Source organism: Culex quinquefasciatus, chromosome 1, assembly GCF_015732765.1.
Source record: "Culex quinquefasciatus strain JHB chromosome 1, VPISU_Cqui_1.0_pri_paternal, whole genome shotgun sequence".
Classification (NCBI taxonomy): domain Eukaryota; kingdom Metazoa; phylum Arthropoda; class Insecta; order Diptera; family Culicidae; genus Culex; species Culex quinquefasciatus.
In genome coordinates, this window is record NC_051861.1 from 58,114,183 (window position 1) to 58,130,720 (window position 16,538).

Below are 16,538 nucleotides of genomic sequence, written 5' to 3' on the forward strand. Positions count from 1 at the left end.
TCTCTTGTTAACTATATCGATCAAGCGTTAGAAGATCCAGTCAAAATAGGAGCGTTTTTCCTTGGTTACTAGTAGCTGTCCAATACGTCCAAATGTCCAGACAGTACCAAATTCAGAATGTCACAAATAAACACAGTTTGTGCTGCTCGTGCTGGGTAACTTATATTCCTCCAACACATACAAACTGGTGGCTCTTCTGATTGAGAAGAAAAACTGTTTTGGTTGAAGGTTTTCTCTGTTGACGAGATTAGCGTGAGTGACCAGAAAGTTCACCCGTTCTCAGGCTCGAAGCTTCGCCTCTTCTGCAAGCTTGCAAGCAAACTGACGCTGGATCTCCACTGTTCGTTTGCTTCACTCGATGCTAATAACTTCTCACTTGTCAGAACAGTTCACTTCTAGTAAATAGTTTTACAACTATTCGGATTATAGTCTGTTTAATACATTTTCGCGCGATATTCGATAATATAACAACGACCGACGCAGTTATCTACCGGCGCGACTTCTTCAAAATTCAATTAAGCCCGAAAGTTAATGAAAGATCGAATAATACCAGCAGTAATGACAACGTGTGACTAAACTCACTAGTGAGCAAAAGCTCGATGATAATTTCACTAAATTTATTCAATTTAACTTAATTTAACTAAATTTAATCAATTTAACTTAATTTAAATGAATTCTACGTTTCTTAAATTCAACCAAACGTTTCTTAATTTTACTCAAATTATCTTATTTAATTTAAATTCAACTTCATTTGACTTAATAAAATTTGATTTACCTTTATTTTATTTAATTTAATAAAACTTGATTGGACTTAATTTCACTTAATTTCAATTAATTTAACATTATTTAACCCTATTTTTTGATGTGCTTCAAAGTGCCCTGCTCGTTCGGATCTGTCAAACATTGGCCAGTCTATATCTAGACATTCTGTACCCGCAGCCTGCACCATCAGCCCCCCACCCCCCCTCACCCCACGTAGACAGATGTCCATACAACAAAAGTGGAGTGTGGACAATCGCCAGCCTCAACCTCCCCCACCAAAGGGTTCACGACACTTTTTACCTACGAATCGTCTAAACAAAAATTAAAGGCTAAACTTCTAACCTCTTTCCCTCAACACAAAAACTTCTCACCAACTGAAGATCTCGGCCCGTAGAAAGTCTACCTGGCTTTTAATTCATTCACTCACGTACCATCACCACCTTGTGCACTTGCACTTTCAACTTTCAAACGCAGAATCATCACAAAACTCCGCGAACTGAGCGGCTCAAACAGGATCAAACACGATACGAGACGTTCTCTTGCTTGGTTTTGGTCTCGAACTGATGATCTGTCAAAAAATCCATGCTGCGGTTCCAGCTAGTTTTTCGGTAAAAAGTAGGCAAAATTGTGCTGAAACACCATTATTTTTGGTAAAATCTCTCCTGTCATTTTGATTTGGGCTGTCAGTTTTGGATAGCAAATCAGCAATCAGGGTTAGCTGTTTCACCAATCCCAAGTTTGTAAATTTACCTGTAATTTTAGCTAATTTAGCCAAAAAAATCACTGTTTCACCAATTTGAAGCCAGCTAATTTAAATTGGTTAATTTAAGATGGAACTCCTTTCCGTGTATAGACATTGACGCTACCTCAAATGTACAACCGATAAAGGCGCTTGATTTTGGATTGATGTGGCCATTGATTTTGTAAATAACAAATTGTTGGAAACGGCCTACTCACACACTCATTTTACTTAAATATGAGTTCGAAATCCGACCGAAAAAAACCATGAAAAGCCATGGGGGAAGAAGGGGGGTCGACGGCTGACCACGTGGCCTTTCAAAAAAAATCTTTTCTTTAAAAACAAACAAAAAATACGCGCTTTGAGTTTACTTATATGCATACATTTTTTGTTACACTTCAAAACCATACAATTATTGTGTTTAGAATTATTACTTATATTTCAATGTCACAATATTTTCCAATTAAATATTTAATTATATATTTCGGTAGATTCATATCAATACTTTGTAAAGTGTTCGAAAGAATGATTAATCGACGCTTAGTAACCGAATTAGAATCAACCGGAAGATTGGACCATCGCCAACACGCCTTCCGTGCTGGTAAAGGTGTCGACACACACCTCGCACATCTAGAGTCGCTGTTATCATGCGATGATAACTTCCACACCGAAATTGTTTCACTGGACATATCGAGAGCTTACGATACGACCTGGAGGCCCGCCATAATAAACACGGTGGTAGCAAACGGAACGCAGTCCGACATCAAAATAGCTGAAAATGGAGTGGCGCAGGGTTCCATCTTGTCGGTAACCCTCTTTCTAACGGCTGTTCAACCAATTTTCGAAAAATTACCATTGGAAGTTCACACCCTGCTATACGCAGACGATGTGATCCTAGTATCCAGAGGAACCTGTCCAACCCGAGTTCGTCAGCATCTACGAGTAGCCGTTACCGCAGTAGCAGACTGGACAGCCAGCGTAGGTTTCACAATCGCTCCATCCAAATCAAAACTTTTGCACATCTGTAAAATAAAACACCGGAAACGAGGGCGAGCGATCACGATCGACAAGGTGCCAATTCCTCGTGTTAGGAAAATCAAAATTCTTGGAGTTTTGGTGGATTCCAAATTGAATTTTCTCCAACATTTTTACGGGGTGAAGGAAAGCTGTGTCAGCCGATTGAATGTCATTCGAGTTTTAGGAAACCGAATCAATAGAAGTCACCGGAATACACTGCTTAAAGTCGGCTCGGCACTAGTCACGTCGAAGCTGCTTTTTGGATTGGGTCTAACAACCTCTAACATCGACAACATGGATCGTATTTTGGGACCCACCTACAACACAATGATTCGATTAGCATCAGGAGCATTCTGTACTAGTCCGACCCAGTCAGTCATGGCAAAAGCAGGACAACTACCCTTCCGACTCCAAGTGGCTCAACTTTCAGCCCGTCTTGTAGAAAAGGACAACAAAACATACTGCCTTCCGGTTGTCAAACGAGCAGCCACCCTGTTCGAAGATGAAACGGGCTCTAGGATACCTGATGTATGCGTTTTAGATCGAACGGCTGACAGAGAGTGGCACAGCAAGGCGCCGCACACGGATGATACACTGGAGAAAACCACCCATGCTGGAACTAGTAAGGAAATCGTCCTGCCTCGACTAAAACAGTTGCTGTCTGAGCGATATACAAACCACAGGCAAATTTTCACCGACGGATCAAAGGATGGCAAAGAAGTTGGTGTGAGTGTAGTAGACGGTGACATCAACATAAGTCTATCTTTGCCAGGAGAGTGTAGTATATTTTCAGCAGAAGCTTTCGCCCTGAAGACTGCAGTGGAAGGAATCCATATGGAAGAACACGCAATCATTCTCACAGACTCGGCCAGCTGCATCGAGGCGTTGAGACATGGAAAATCCAAGCATCCGTGGGTGCAGCAAGCAGAACATTTGGCAGAGACAAGGAAAGTGACATTTTGCTGGATCCCAGGTCATGCTGGCATCGCAGGAAACGAAAAAGCAGATCAACTAGCAAACCGAGGAAGAAAAACCAACCCTAAAGCTATTCCAATTCCATTCCAAGACGTAAAGCATGCTATTGGGGTGGAAATTTGGAATGCTTGGGCAAGGCAGTGGCATGGTTCTCTGTCACAGTTGAGACAAATTAAATCCAACCCAGGGAAGTACAACGACAGAAACTGCGCATCTGAACAACGTCTACTCACGCGGCTGCGCATAGGACACACTCGACTCACGCACTCTTACCTGCTGGAACGGAGCCCACCACCAATCTGCACCTAATGTGACGTGCGAATTACTACAAAGCATATACTCTTGGATTGTCGCGCCTTCAGCAACGAAAGGATCACATGTGGTATTAGAGCAGGCCTGTCCAACGTCCGGCCCGTGAAGCCATTTCATCCGGCCCGCGACGGCTTTTCAAAATAGTTCGATGACCGGCCCTAAAGGCTGTTCATAAATTGTAAATAAATTAAGTGTAAACATTTAAAGATAATCTTGAGATCAAATTTTCAGATATTATAACGAAACATTTATTTGTTTAATTTTTGCTTTTGACATAAAATGTTGCTAATTCAACGTTTTGAGTTCAATTAGTTGGGTGGTGACGCGCGGTCAATTATGTGGCATTGTGTGTGAAAAGAAAAGAATTTTATTTCGTGTTTCATCCTGGTTGGCTTGCCCACAAGCAGAAGAAAATCAGTTAAATTTGTTGGGTGGTGACGCGCGGTCAATTATGTGGCATTGTGTGTGAAAAAAAATTTTATTTCGTGTTTCATCCTGGTTGGCTTGCCCACAAGCAGAAGAAAATCAGTTCAATTTGTTGTGTGGTGACGCGCGGTCAATTATGTGGCATTGTGTGTGAAAAGAAAAGAATTTTATTTCGTGTTTCATCCTGGTTGGCTTGCCCACAAGCAGAAGAAAATCAGTTCAATTTGTTGGGTGGTGACGCGCGGTCAATTATGTGGCAATGTGTGTGAAAAGAAAAGAATTTTATTTCGTGTTTCATCCTGGTTGGCTTGCCCACAAGCAGAAGAAAATCAGTTAAATTTGTTGGGTGGTGACGCGCGGTCAATTATGTGGCATTGTGTGTGAAAAAAAAAGAATTTTATTTCGTGTTTCATCCTGGTTGGCTTGCCCACAAGCAGAAGAAAATCAGTTCAATTTGTTGGGTGGTGACGCGCGGTCAATTATGTGGCATTGTGTGTGAAAAGAAAAGAATTTTATTTCGTGTTTCATCCTGGTTGGCTTGCCCACAAGCAGAAGAAAATCAGTTCAATTTGTTGTGTGGTGACGCGCGGTCAATTATGTGGCATTGTGTGTGAAAAGAAAAGAATTTTATTTCGTGTTTCATCCTGGTTGGCTTGCCCACAAGCAGAAGAAAATCAGTTCAATTTGTTGGGTGGTGACGCGCGGTCAATTATGTGGCATTGTGTGTGAAAAGAAAAGAATTTTATTTCGTGTTTCATCCTGATTGGCTTGCTCAAGTCCTTCCTACATCATCGTTGATCGGGAGGCACGACGTCGTGTGAATTGTTGCATTAAAATAAGTTTAAGTATTACTGTAAATGACTGTAAAAAAGTACTTGCTATATCATCAATGTCGTCTGGGTAATCGTGATGAAAAATTACATTTATTAAGTATTTAAATACCTGTGCGCGAGTGTTTTGGTGTGCTAATTAGAAAGACCTTCCCATAGCATCGTTGCTCGGAAGGCTCGCCGACGGGTTTGTTATGAAAGTCCTCCCCATAGCGTCGTAGCTCGGGAGGCATCGAAAAGCCAATACCTTATCCTACTAACCCAAAAAAAAAATAATCACGTGATGCTTGAAGGAGATGCTGTGGATTCAACGGTCTCAAGCGGTATCAACAAGTATATAGCGAAAAACTATGTGCTTGATGAGTCTGCAACTTCAACTCGTCGCCATCGTGCTAACTTGTCGTACGTGCATTTTGGGCCAAATTGAGTTAAGAACGCCATTTTGTGCAGCTCACAATGCCTCACCTTTTGACCTTCACAGATCCCCAAAATTCGATTTCAATCCTGAGATATTCAACAAAAACCGAAAAAACTCCGTGCATTTTTGTCACTTTACATATGAAAGTAGTTTCAATCTTGTCGTGCTATCTTGTCACTCCATGAAAATTGATGTAAGTGCGACAAAAGGCCAAAGGGATTTCAGGCCAGGAAAGTCAGGATGCGTTTGTCGCACGTACAAGCTAGACTACCGTAAACATTTGTAATTATAACTCGGGACTCCAGCAACCAACTTCAACCAAACTTCGGGACAATGCACAGAATGGTCAGCCAAACAAAACGTGTTTGTTATTGTTTACATTGCGTGCGCTCGTTTTTGTATATTCAAGGTCAAACATTAAAACGCGTTTTTCTCGGAACGTCAAAATGGCGGGTGCGACAAGATAGCACGACGACGTCGAACTTATAACAAATGGCTGGCTAACCCCAGCAATGATGAGACCTCCCTTGCTAAAACACCTCAGGGTCGGCCTGTTAATCCGAATTCGGCACAAAAGGAAAACACCTGCTAGTACCGTTGAACAAAACACCCACTTTATTGCGGTACTTGCGAGACAGTTTATTTCGGCAGACTCAAGCTGCACTTCCTTGTCCTTCCCACTTCCTTATCCTAGTCCTACCTCACACGTCCTCTTCTTCCTTCTTCCTTGGGGCCCCTTTCCGGAACTGTCACTGCTGCCGCTGGTCGTTCTCGCCGGCTTCTGCTACTCGCCGTCGTTGTCGCCTCCACGCATCCGGGACACAGTTCACCGGAGCGGAACGCCTTCTTCTGCTCTTCGCTCGTGCTTGACGGTCAGCTGCTTCAGCACGTACTCGGACCCTCTCCTCGCCTTCTGCCTCGACGCTCCTGGGTTTGTTGACGGACCCAGGACTTCGGTGGACAAGTCCACCGGATTGCCTGGTTTCCGGCGTCGACGGGTTGTAACGGCTGGCAGATTCGGTGGCGGTTATGGTCGCGACAGGGATGTTCCTCGGAACAAAATGGCGGCGTCGCGACCGGCAGTTCCCTCACCGTAACGGTGTAGAGTTGCGATCGTCTGGCGTGACGATCGCCGTAGGGGACACTGCGGGTGTCGTGTGGGTCACACGGGCTTCCGGCACCCAGGGTTGGGCTGGCCGATCGGTACGCGAAGCGTACACACCGAGGGGTCTGTAAGGCACAATGGAGCAGCGTTAGAAGATGGCGGAAAGGAGATGGGTTGGCTGATTCGGGGATTTGTTGTTTTGGGATCGTCCTCTACCTTGTTGTCCAGTTTCTGCGCAGGTACTCCTGCAGCTCGTCCGGATCTCGCGATCGACGGACCCTTTTCCTCCGGTCTTCTGCACCGGTTCCGCTTCACACAATGTCACTATACGTGACGGCAACTCGGCTTAGTTGACCGTCCACAAATCACATCACCAGGCAAGTGACCGATCCAATGGCGCAGATTCTCCAGCGATCCTCAACCTCATCCATCCTTCCCATTTCGCCCCATTCTCATCCTATTTCGCCCTAGCGAATCCATTGTCCTTCTCGTGGCGCTTTCTGGTGGTGACTAGCGCAACTACTCCAGCGTGCAGCGTTGGTAGCGTCCATTGGCGTTGGACAGCTACTCGAGTGGGGATGTTCCGCTCTCCAGTTTTCACAGGGTTCCCTTTCGGCATGCTAATTTACGCGTCGCGGAACAACAGTCTCACCACTCTTGAAGCTAACCTAACCACTGGTTACAAACTATCGGACTAACATTCCTCCCTTTTGTTGAACTGCAGGCTTCTTGGGAGGGCGCCGGTATTGACTAATAAAGTCGGGGTCTTCAGGGGTTAAACAGTGAACGGATGGTTGGCTCCCACTGATCATTTTTGATTCATTGTTTAACTTCAGCTGATCTGTCAATAACGGAGTAGCAGCTCATTGGCAGTCAACCATGCTCATGCTCATGCTCAAAATGTTGCTAATTCAACGTTTTGTTTGGATTTTGCCTTTGTATTTTTTTTAATTTCTTAAAGTTTTGGCTGTTTTTAATTCTAAATGAATTGTTATATTTTTGAAGATTTTGATTGAAATTGATTTTTCATAATTGAGTAAGCAAAAATAATGTATTTTTTAGAACATCTTTTTAATGATAAAGTTTGCTGAAAAAAAAGCTTTAAAAAATCAAATTAATCATATCGAAAAAAAAGATCGCTGTACATATTTTTGAAATATTCAAAAATCTTTCAAAATGAGTCAAGAAATCAGACAGCATTTTTTTCATTTACTTCAATAATTCTAAGAAAATTTAAGAATGACGAATTTAAAACTATCAGATATTTATTTTTCTCCACTTTTTCTAAATTTCGTGTATTTAAAATCATTTTAAAATGTTTTGTAAAATATTTGAATAAAGGTGCACAACAACGCAAAAAAAAAATTTTCGTAGAAAAGATTTGAATCCAAATTTCGTTTCAATAAATTTTATCTTGTCTCATTGATTTTTCGAAGTTGAAAAAAATTTGCGGTGACGAAAATTGAATGTTTTTTTTTGTTTGTTAATGATATCAGGGTATTTAATGTTTATCCACAAAAACAACTTCAATACAATTCTAACCTAAACAAAATGAAAAAAAATTGAAATAAACACATATTTGAAAGTTATTACTAGTTTATTTATTTGTTTACTTAAAACAACCTAATGAAATAAATTCTATGATTTTTTAAATTTTTTTGAACTTTTACCAACATTAGTTCCGGCCCGCCACTGCCTCAGAAAAATCAGATCTGGCCCGCAGGGCCAAAAGGTTGGGCACCCCTGTATTAGAGGGACATTAGAGACAATTTTAGCAAACTTCAAAATTTCTTACTCTTACAAAGCTTAAAGAACAGATTTAGAAACCGAATTAGAATTCTGTATATTCAAAAATACGACACGAATGCCATTGCAATGGTAAAGTGTCTTTAATAAAACTAATAATAATACTTTGAGCCTGTTATTGAATGAACACTTTTAAATACTCATGTCAATGGGGTTTCCAGCATCAAGGATTACTGACCAGTCTTAATGGAATTACCAGGATTACTGGCAATATGTCATGAATTACTTTGATTTCCCAGAATTACTTGGGATTTCCAGAAACCACGCAGAATTGCTCAAATTTATAAAAATAACTTGGAATTACTGCCTAGCTTCCAGCATATTGAGAATTGGATCGAATGACAGCTGTCAAATGCACAAAACCAAGTGCTTGGCAATAGTACGTCCATCCCGGGAATTCCCGGCACAAAATTCCCGGGATTTTTATATGTTGTACGGGGAATTTCCGGAATTAAACAAAAATCATAATTTGGCCTGGAAATTACATTAGTAATAAGTTTACATAATTAATAAGTTTAAACTTTTCTAAAATTTTACATAAATTGGTACCACTTTATTTGTTGTCATTTTTTATTTTAGACATCTTAAACCAATTTTCAAGCTGTTTTATTCATGTCATATAGAAATAAATAAAAAATAAATATTTATAAGATACTTATTTAATTTGAATTAGAAATGTGGTGCATATAAAGTTCAAAGCACAACAGAGAACAGCAAAAAATTGTTTAAGCTATCTAAAAACTGCTATCCTTGTTTAGATTGATATTAATAGTATTGAGCTAATTCTATAAATTTAAAGCTTGAAAAACATAACAAATATAAAGAAAACATAGATTTTATTACTTTTTCAAAAACTAAAAACTTCCCGTGAATAAATAAATATTTTTCCCGTTTTCCGGGAAACTCAAAACCTGGGAAAATTAGACGTCCTGCTTGGAAATCATCGAACAATTGGGTACTAAAGCCCTATGTAAATTTTTATGTACAACGGTAAAAAACACGATTAAAAACCATTTCTGATAACTTTTTTTCATTTTAATGCAAATTTTTTTTTTGACAAGACAACATTTTTCCGATGGATTAACTATGGTCCCCTTGGAATGAGCTGTCAAGTAGGAGCTTTTCTGTCAAGAAGGACCGCGAGGTTAATTTTTCAAAATTGATTTAAAAATCCATTTTAAACTCTTTGTGGTCGTACAAAGGGTCATTGTACTCAGAAAAATAAGCTTTATCGCTGTAAACAATTATTGTTTACAGCGATATTATATCAGCAATCTAAGCTTCATTTTAGGACCCAATTGGGTAAATATCAACATTATTTTGAAAACTGATTTTGGCGTTTGAGTGCATTTAAAATTCAAAGTACAACAAAGAACAAAAAAATCTTCAAAACTATCTAAAAGTGCTATCCCTGTTTAAATTGATTTTAATAGTATTGAGCTAATAGTTTGATTTTAAAAACATAACTAATATAAAAAAAAAACATAGATTTTATGACGTTTTCAAAAAATTTCCAGGGATAAAAAATATATTTGTTCCGTTTTCCGGTAAACTCAAAACCCGGGAAAATTGGACGCCCTACTTGGAAATCATCGAATAATGTGGTAAACATCAACGTCAGTTTGACAACTGATTTTGACGTTTGAGTGTTTTTCATCCGAATACATTTGAATTAGAGAGCATCCAAATTGGCCGACATTTCGAATCCGCTCTGTACTTCTTACAACCATAAAAAGCATCAAGGAAAAGCAAAATACATTCTGCCGATTTACCTTTAAAGAATCACTAGTAGTTACTTGAATTAATGGGAAATACGAGGGGGACGTCACTCCGCGATAACACACTAAAAGGCTCAAAAACGAGCTCGAAAAGCATCAACGCTACTCATCGTACCGAGTTTTCACATAACGCCACCTTAAAGCATAACGCCACCTATCGCAAGTTAACGCGCGTTAAAGCGAGTTAAAGCGACCAGCTCCTGCTCGACTTTTGAACCAGGAAAATCTATCTTGCAACCTTGCCGTCGAGCAGTTTTTGGTTATGTTTGGCAACTCGGTATTTGTTTTTGTTTTTTCAAGCAGTTTTGACAGAAAGCAAAATTTGTGATTATTTTTATCAACGGACGGAAAAGTTTCGCCAGTGTGATCGCCGGCTCCACCAAGGGGTTTCCAGCATCAAGGATTACTGACCAGTCTAAATGGAATTACCAGGATTACTGGCAATATGTCATGAATTACTTTGATTTCCCAGAATTACTTGGGATTTGCAGAAATCACTTAGAATTGCTCAAATTTATAAAGAATAACTTGAAATTACTGCCTAGCTTCCAGCATATTGAGAAAAGTCTTTGGAATTGGATCGAATGACAGTTGTCAAACGCACAAAACCACGTGCTTGGCAATAGTGCACAAAATTCCCGGGATTTTTATATGTTGTACGGGGGAATTCCCAGAATTAAACAAAAATCTTAATTTGGCCTGGAAATAACATTAGTATTACAATAATATTTATAAACTTTTCTAAAATTTTACGTAAATTGGTACCATTTTATTTGATGTCATTTTTGTTTTTTATACATGTAAAACCAATTTTTAAGCTGTTTTAGTCATGTCATATAGAAATAATTAAAAAATAAATATTTATAAAAACTTATTTAACCCTTTCTGGTCTGAATTTTGACGTTTGAGTGCATTTAAAATTCAAAGCACAAAAAAGAACAAAAAAAATCTTTAAAACTATCTAAAAGTGCTATCCTATTAATAGTATTGAGCTAAAAGTATGATTTTAAAAACATAACAAATATAAAGAAAACATAGATTTTATGACGTTTTCAAAAATTTCCCGGGAATAAATAATATATTTTTTTCCGTTTTCCGGGAAACTTGGACGCCCTACTTGGAAATCGTCGAATAATAGAGCTATCTAAGCCCGATCTCACGCACACTAGCACACCATTTGTTTTGCTGGCTGGTACAAAATTTAACCTCACTTTTTTTCGTGTACGTACACGCAATACATGCGCACGTAGATAACTCTATGGTGTTGATATTTCATCAGTTTGACAACTGATTTTGACGTTTGAGTTGTTTTTCATCCGAAAACATTTGGATTAGAGAGCATCCAAAATTGCGGACATTCCGAATCTGCTCTGTACTTCTTACAACCATAAAAGGCATAAAGGAAAAGCAAAATGCATTCTGCCGATTTACTTGAATTGATGGGAAATACACGAATTACTGAGTAACTTTGGAATTACTCGAATTACTACGGAATTACCAGGTAATTCCAGAATTACAGGAATTACTGCAGAATTGCGGAGTAATTCTGGAATTACTGAATTACTTACTCAAAATCCGAATGATTCCGTACTAGCTATAACTTTGGATTCTTACATGAAAATTAATAGGCAATAAATATAATCATAAAAGGTTTATCGAAATTATCTTTTTAACAGTTATTTTTCAATATTTTATTATTTTCTGAAGTATGTTTTCACAAACAAGAATCATGGAATTACCAGGATTACTGGTATTATTAGGAATTACCAGGATTACTCTGGAATTACTCAGTAAATCCGGAATTATAGAATTACTTGCTCAAATTCCAAGTAATTCCGGATTAGTGACCAGTCTGACACGATGCTGGAAACCCCTTGGGCTCCACCTTCCACAGAGCAAGGCGCACGTTTTGACGACCGCACCGTACCGGACCGGACCGGATTCCAGGTGTGATGGGCGTGATCAGCGGCTGCACCACAAAGAAAAAGAACTTTGGCGGAGAATCTTGACTCAAACTCAAGGAGGAGGAAAGTTTTCTGGTAATGTTTTTTTTAGATGTGCGATTAACAGATCTTAATTGTGATTTTTATTTTTGTAGGCTCATAATCGAGGCGCTTGGCTGTAGATAAGCCTAGACTGGGTTAATTACAGTAACTACCTCCTGCTTTTGCCCTGATTGTGACCGTCTCCCAGCCAATCGTGAAACATTTGCCAAGCAATTGACAAGTTGCGCAAGTGCACGGGAGTGAACGCAATATTCACGAAGGCAATGAAGCACCGGTCGCGAGGACCCCGAAGGATCAACGTGGAGGAAGTGGACTTGCCGACATTATTATTTTAGTGCGGCTCACCGGTGAAACATACGCCCAGTGCGACCCAACCGTGCCCGTATTTGTCGGGTGTCGGTCCGGATTCCAGGCGTCGTCTCTCATGCTCGAAAAGTAAGCCGCAGGCCGCAGTACGGAAGCAGAAAGTCGTGGTTAAGGAGGAAGCGGAACTTGGCACCTGGTGGTGTCGGTGCACGATGATATCTTCAATTTGGACCACTATTTGGAGATTCAACGCCAGCTGTGTGGAATTCCACCGCAGGATTGCAAAGAGCGGATTATAAAGGACGCCGTGGCAAGTTCAGTAAATAAAAAAAAACAATCTGGAATAAATCGAGTTGCTAGTCGAGTTGTATAAAGCAAAATTCAATTAGTGTTTTTATTACAATTGTTGGTACTGGGCGCACGGCCAGCGATGATCTACCGCAAGGCCCCTCGGCTCAGGCAGGAGCCCTACCATGACTTACTCGGATCCGTCACGTAGCTGGTAGCCGTCACTGACTGATCGTGTCAAACTACATGATACGACAAAGTTGAAGCTGATGTCTACCACGTTCACTGGTTTGCAGGAAGAATTTTGGTTTTCTTAATATTAATATTTCGGATGATATCAATTTGCGACTCGATATAGTAATCTTGCATTTTTTGAGCAGTACGTTTGTTGTTTCCCTTTTTTTGCATTTATTTGTAACTAGGGGAAATATACCCATTTTAATCACACTAAGCCATTCGACCAATTCTCATCACTTTTGCCGTTTTCCGCTATTAAATCAACATTTTCAGATGTATCAACAATGAAGAGTTGCTTGCTCACTTTGATTTGAGCTATTTATTACTTTGGAACAGTCGAAAACACTTTATTTAAGCTGTAATTCATGATCAAAGTGCTGATAGGCCGATAATAGAAATAGGCTGAGAAAGGGTATCGTTCCCCTATATCTAAATTTTACAGTTTATTGAGCAGTTTATTAGAATACGGTGTGACGAGGTGTTTCGAGCAGGTTTCTTACAACCTCAAAGTTATTTAGTTGACGTATGTTAGTTGACTGATTTCTCCGCTCATGAATTAATTACAGAACTATTATTTCAGCTTAGATATTGATTAGACGGTGGTTTGGTCAGGGCTTTCTTCCCCCTTTTTTACTTTACGAAGAAATCGTAAGTTTATGAATTTATCGTACCATATCAGTTATTAATTGAACTAAACTACCCAGGGTTGAATTCGCCATAAGTTGTTTACCGGTGGAGAGGAAACTAGCAGTTTAAGCAGGTCACCGAAACTGTAAGAAAACCTAGTTGAAATGGTAAACAGTTTATTAATGCTCCTTATTCTCGATTGTAGCTTAATAGCAACATCTACAACAAATATAAATCGTCGTTCGCTAAAGAGTCGCTGACTTAGTATTTCCTCCCGGTGTCAACAACAATTAAACAGAACATCCGGACCGTCGAATTGGCGGTGAAGTTCAAAGTCGGCTAAAAGCGCGGATTGTATCCGACTTGAATCGAGATGATCCTGTGACAGAAGGAGAGGGAGAAGGGACGACTACTGGACGAGTTTTAGATACTTTATTGACATAAAATGTAAAGCCGCTTTAAAATAAATAAAATATAATTTTGAAGACAAAAATCGTACCGCAGCTTCCGTATACTCCGTAAATAGCCATTACGTCGGGCAGCTCGATGCAGACGCTTCCTCCACAGGCCCATGACGAGCCACATAAACATGTGAATACCGTTTTCTGCTAGAAGTTGATGGTGATTAGTTGCGTGAAACTCTGTTGTACAACTCAGAGCTCAATTCTTGCCCAAAATGTAAGTACCAACTCCATCATCTTATCTGCCGTGCACCGGATGGCCGCGGGTACATTTGAGACGTCAACGTTGACGTCGTGCACCGGCGTCAACCACGGGTAAAAGTCCGGAACCAATGTCAGCACCTGCGCTGCACAAAGTAGATCACGTAAGATCGGTCGTGCAGAGTGGGGACCTTATTCCCCTCGAAAAGACGTCGTTCTCAGCAGACATTAAATGTACAGCGGTAGCAATTTCACGCAACTCGGCAACACGAGCTGGCCGGCTGACGTAGACGATGCCCAGTTCTTCCGGTAGCAGGCCAGAATCTGGGCCGCCCTGATGATCAGGCTGTCCTTGATTGCCTACGGCTTGTTATCCTGCAGCTTGAACAGGCCCTGCTTGGTGAAGAACAGATTGGTCGTATCCAGGTCCCAACTGCGGAAAGATCCGCCAACTGGTTGCACGTCTTCAGGCTCAGATTAAGCACGCCCAGCTGGCACTGGCCCGAGCAGGAAGTGAACAGCAGGGCATGAACATTTCCTGTCGGAGGAGAAGGTTAGGTTCTGTGTAAGCTTTTAGAAGTTAACCTTTACCTGGAAATCTCCGACGACCACCATCTGGGGCTGTAAGTGCTGAAGCTTCATGGACCTTAATCGAGTCACGCCCCTGTCCCTCATCCACGGGCAAGTGACGAATGTTGTTCTTGAACTCCGCGCACAGCAAATGAACCAGCCCGGACTTGACCTTATTGTACGACACGTCAATCACGAACACCATCGCCAGTACCTTCGGCGGGGTGTTATTCCGGCAGTAGTCCTTGGTGATCACAAAGTCGTACGTTCTGGGCACTGGAACAACGTCCGCCGTCGATGAACTGGATTCACGGACACATGTAGGCCGTGCATCGAATCGGTCCCAACTCGTCAATTGGACGATCGGATGGACCAGTTCCTTCTCGCCAGCACGGACAAACGGTGAAACGATCAACTCGAACAGAACGGTACTCTGCTTTATCATGTCCGTGTTGACCGGGAAGTGGGACATCGACAAACGCATGAAACACTGGTGGTGGTGACCAAAGGCGCACTAGTTCGGCCGCGTTCCTCGCAGACCCTCTACCGTACGACCGCGGATTCTTGCTTATTTCCTGAATCGAATAGGGCATGCTGTCCGGATCAAGACGATTCTGGACCGGTGGTGCCAGTGCAGGTGGATAGTACGGAACGGTGAAACCGGTTCCATTTCTGGGCTCAAATATGGTCCATCAACGATTACAGCAGCCAGTCGGAATTCTTCAACCGGTCAAGCTTTGTTCGACTATCAAAACAAACTGCTCGAATGATTTGACAACGAGAACTGTCATTCGCTCGTGACAGTTCTCGCTGTCAATAAATTCGAGCAGTCTGATGTGTGAACGCATAAAAAGGTAAGCCAAAAAGCAAGTTATCGCGGTTAACGCGCGTTAAAGCAATTTAAAGCGGAAAGGTGAAAGTGAACGCTGCAAAGGTTTGAAAAGGAAGCTTTATCGCTCGGCTAGCGCGGAAGTGACGCACCCCTCGGGGAAATACACGAATTACTGAGTAACTATGGAACTACTCGAATTACTACGGAATGACTACACGCAGAAAAAAGTTTTGTAGAATCAGCCTGTACGAGGTTTGAATCAACAAAATTTTTGTTGAATATAATCAACGCCGATTTTGCGTTGAAGCAAACCTTGATTTTATAGATTCCACAAAATTCTTTTGTTGTTTTGAAAAAGCTGCTTTGACGTTTAGCGTTGATTCAACAAAAAAAATGATTTTCAAATCAACAAAACGTTTTGTTGATTCAAATATGCCTTATTTTTCTGCGTGTAGGTAATTCCAGAATTACAGGAATTATTGCAGAATTGCGGAGTAATTCTGGAATTACTGAATTACTTACTCAAAATCCGAATGATCCCGTACTAGCTGTAACTTTGGTTTCATACATGAAAATTAATAGGCAATAAATAGAATTATAAAAGGTTTATCGAAATTATCCTTTGAACAGTTATTTTTTATTATTTTATTATTTTCTGAAGTATGTTTTTACAAACAAGAATCATGGAATTACCAGGATTACTGGGATTATTAGGAATTACCAGGATTACTCTGGAATTACTCAGTAAATCCGGAATTACAGAATTACTTGCTCAAATTCCAAGTAATTCCGGATTAGTGACCAGTCTGACACGATGCTGGAAACCCCTTGCTGAAAAGCTC

The 16,538-nt window shown here is 40.6% G+C and overlaps 2 long non-coding RNA genes and 1 pseudogene across 2 annotated transcripts; 1 reads left to right on the forward strand and 2 right to left on the reverse strand.

The window, feature by feature from the left end:
* Positions 1–6,334: 6,334 nt before the first annotated feature.
* Positions 6,335–7,264, reverse strand: LOC119765207. The gene is made up of 2 exons (XR_005276568.1): positions 6,801–7,264; positions 6,335–6,709 (listed from the first exon to the last, which is right to left on the reverse strand). It is a non-coding gene; the product is annotated as an uncharacterized LOC119765207 (long non-coding RNA).
* A 4,855-nt stretch (positions 7,265–12,119) lies between these two features.
* LOC119765432 lies at positions 12,120–12,860 on the forward strand. The gene is made up of 2 exons (XR_005276719.1): positions 12,120–12,207; positions 12,267–12,860. It is a non-coding gene; the product is annotated as an uncharacterized LOC119765432 (long non-coding RNA).
* Positions 12,861–13,534: 674 nt separating this feature from the next.
* Positions 13,535–15,556, reverse strand: LOC6048534 (annotated as a pseudogene).
* Positions 15,557–16,538: the final 982 nt, after the last annotated feature.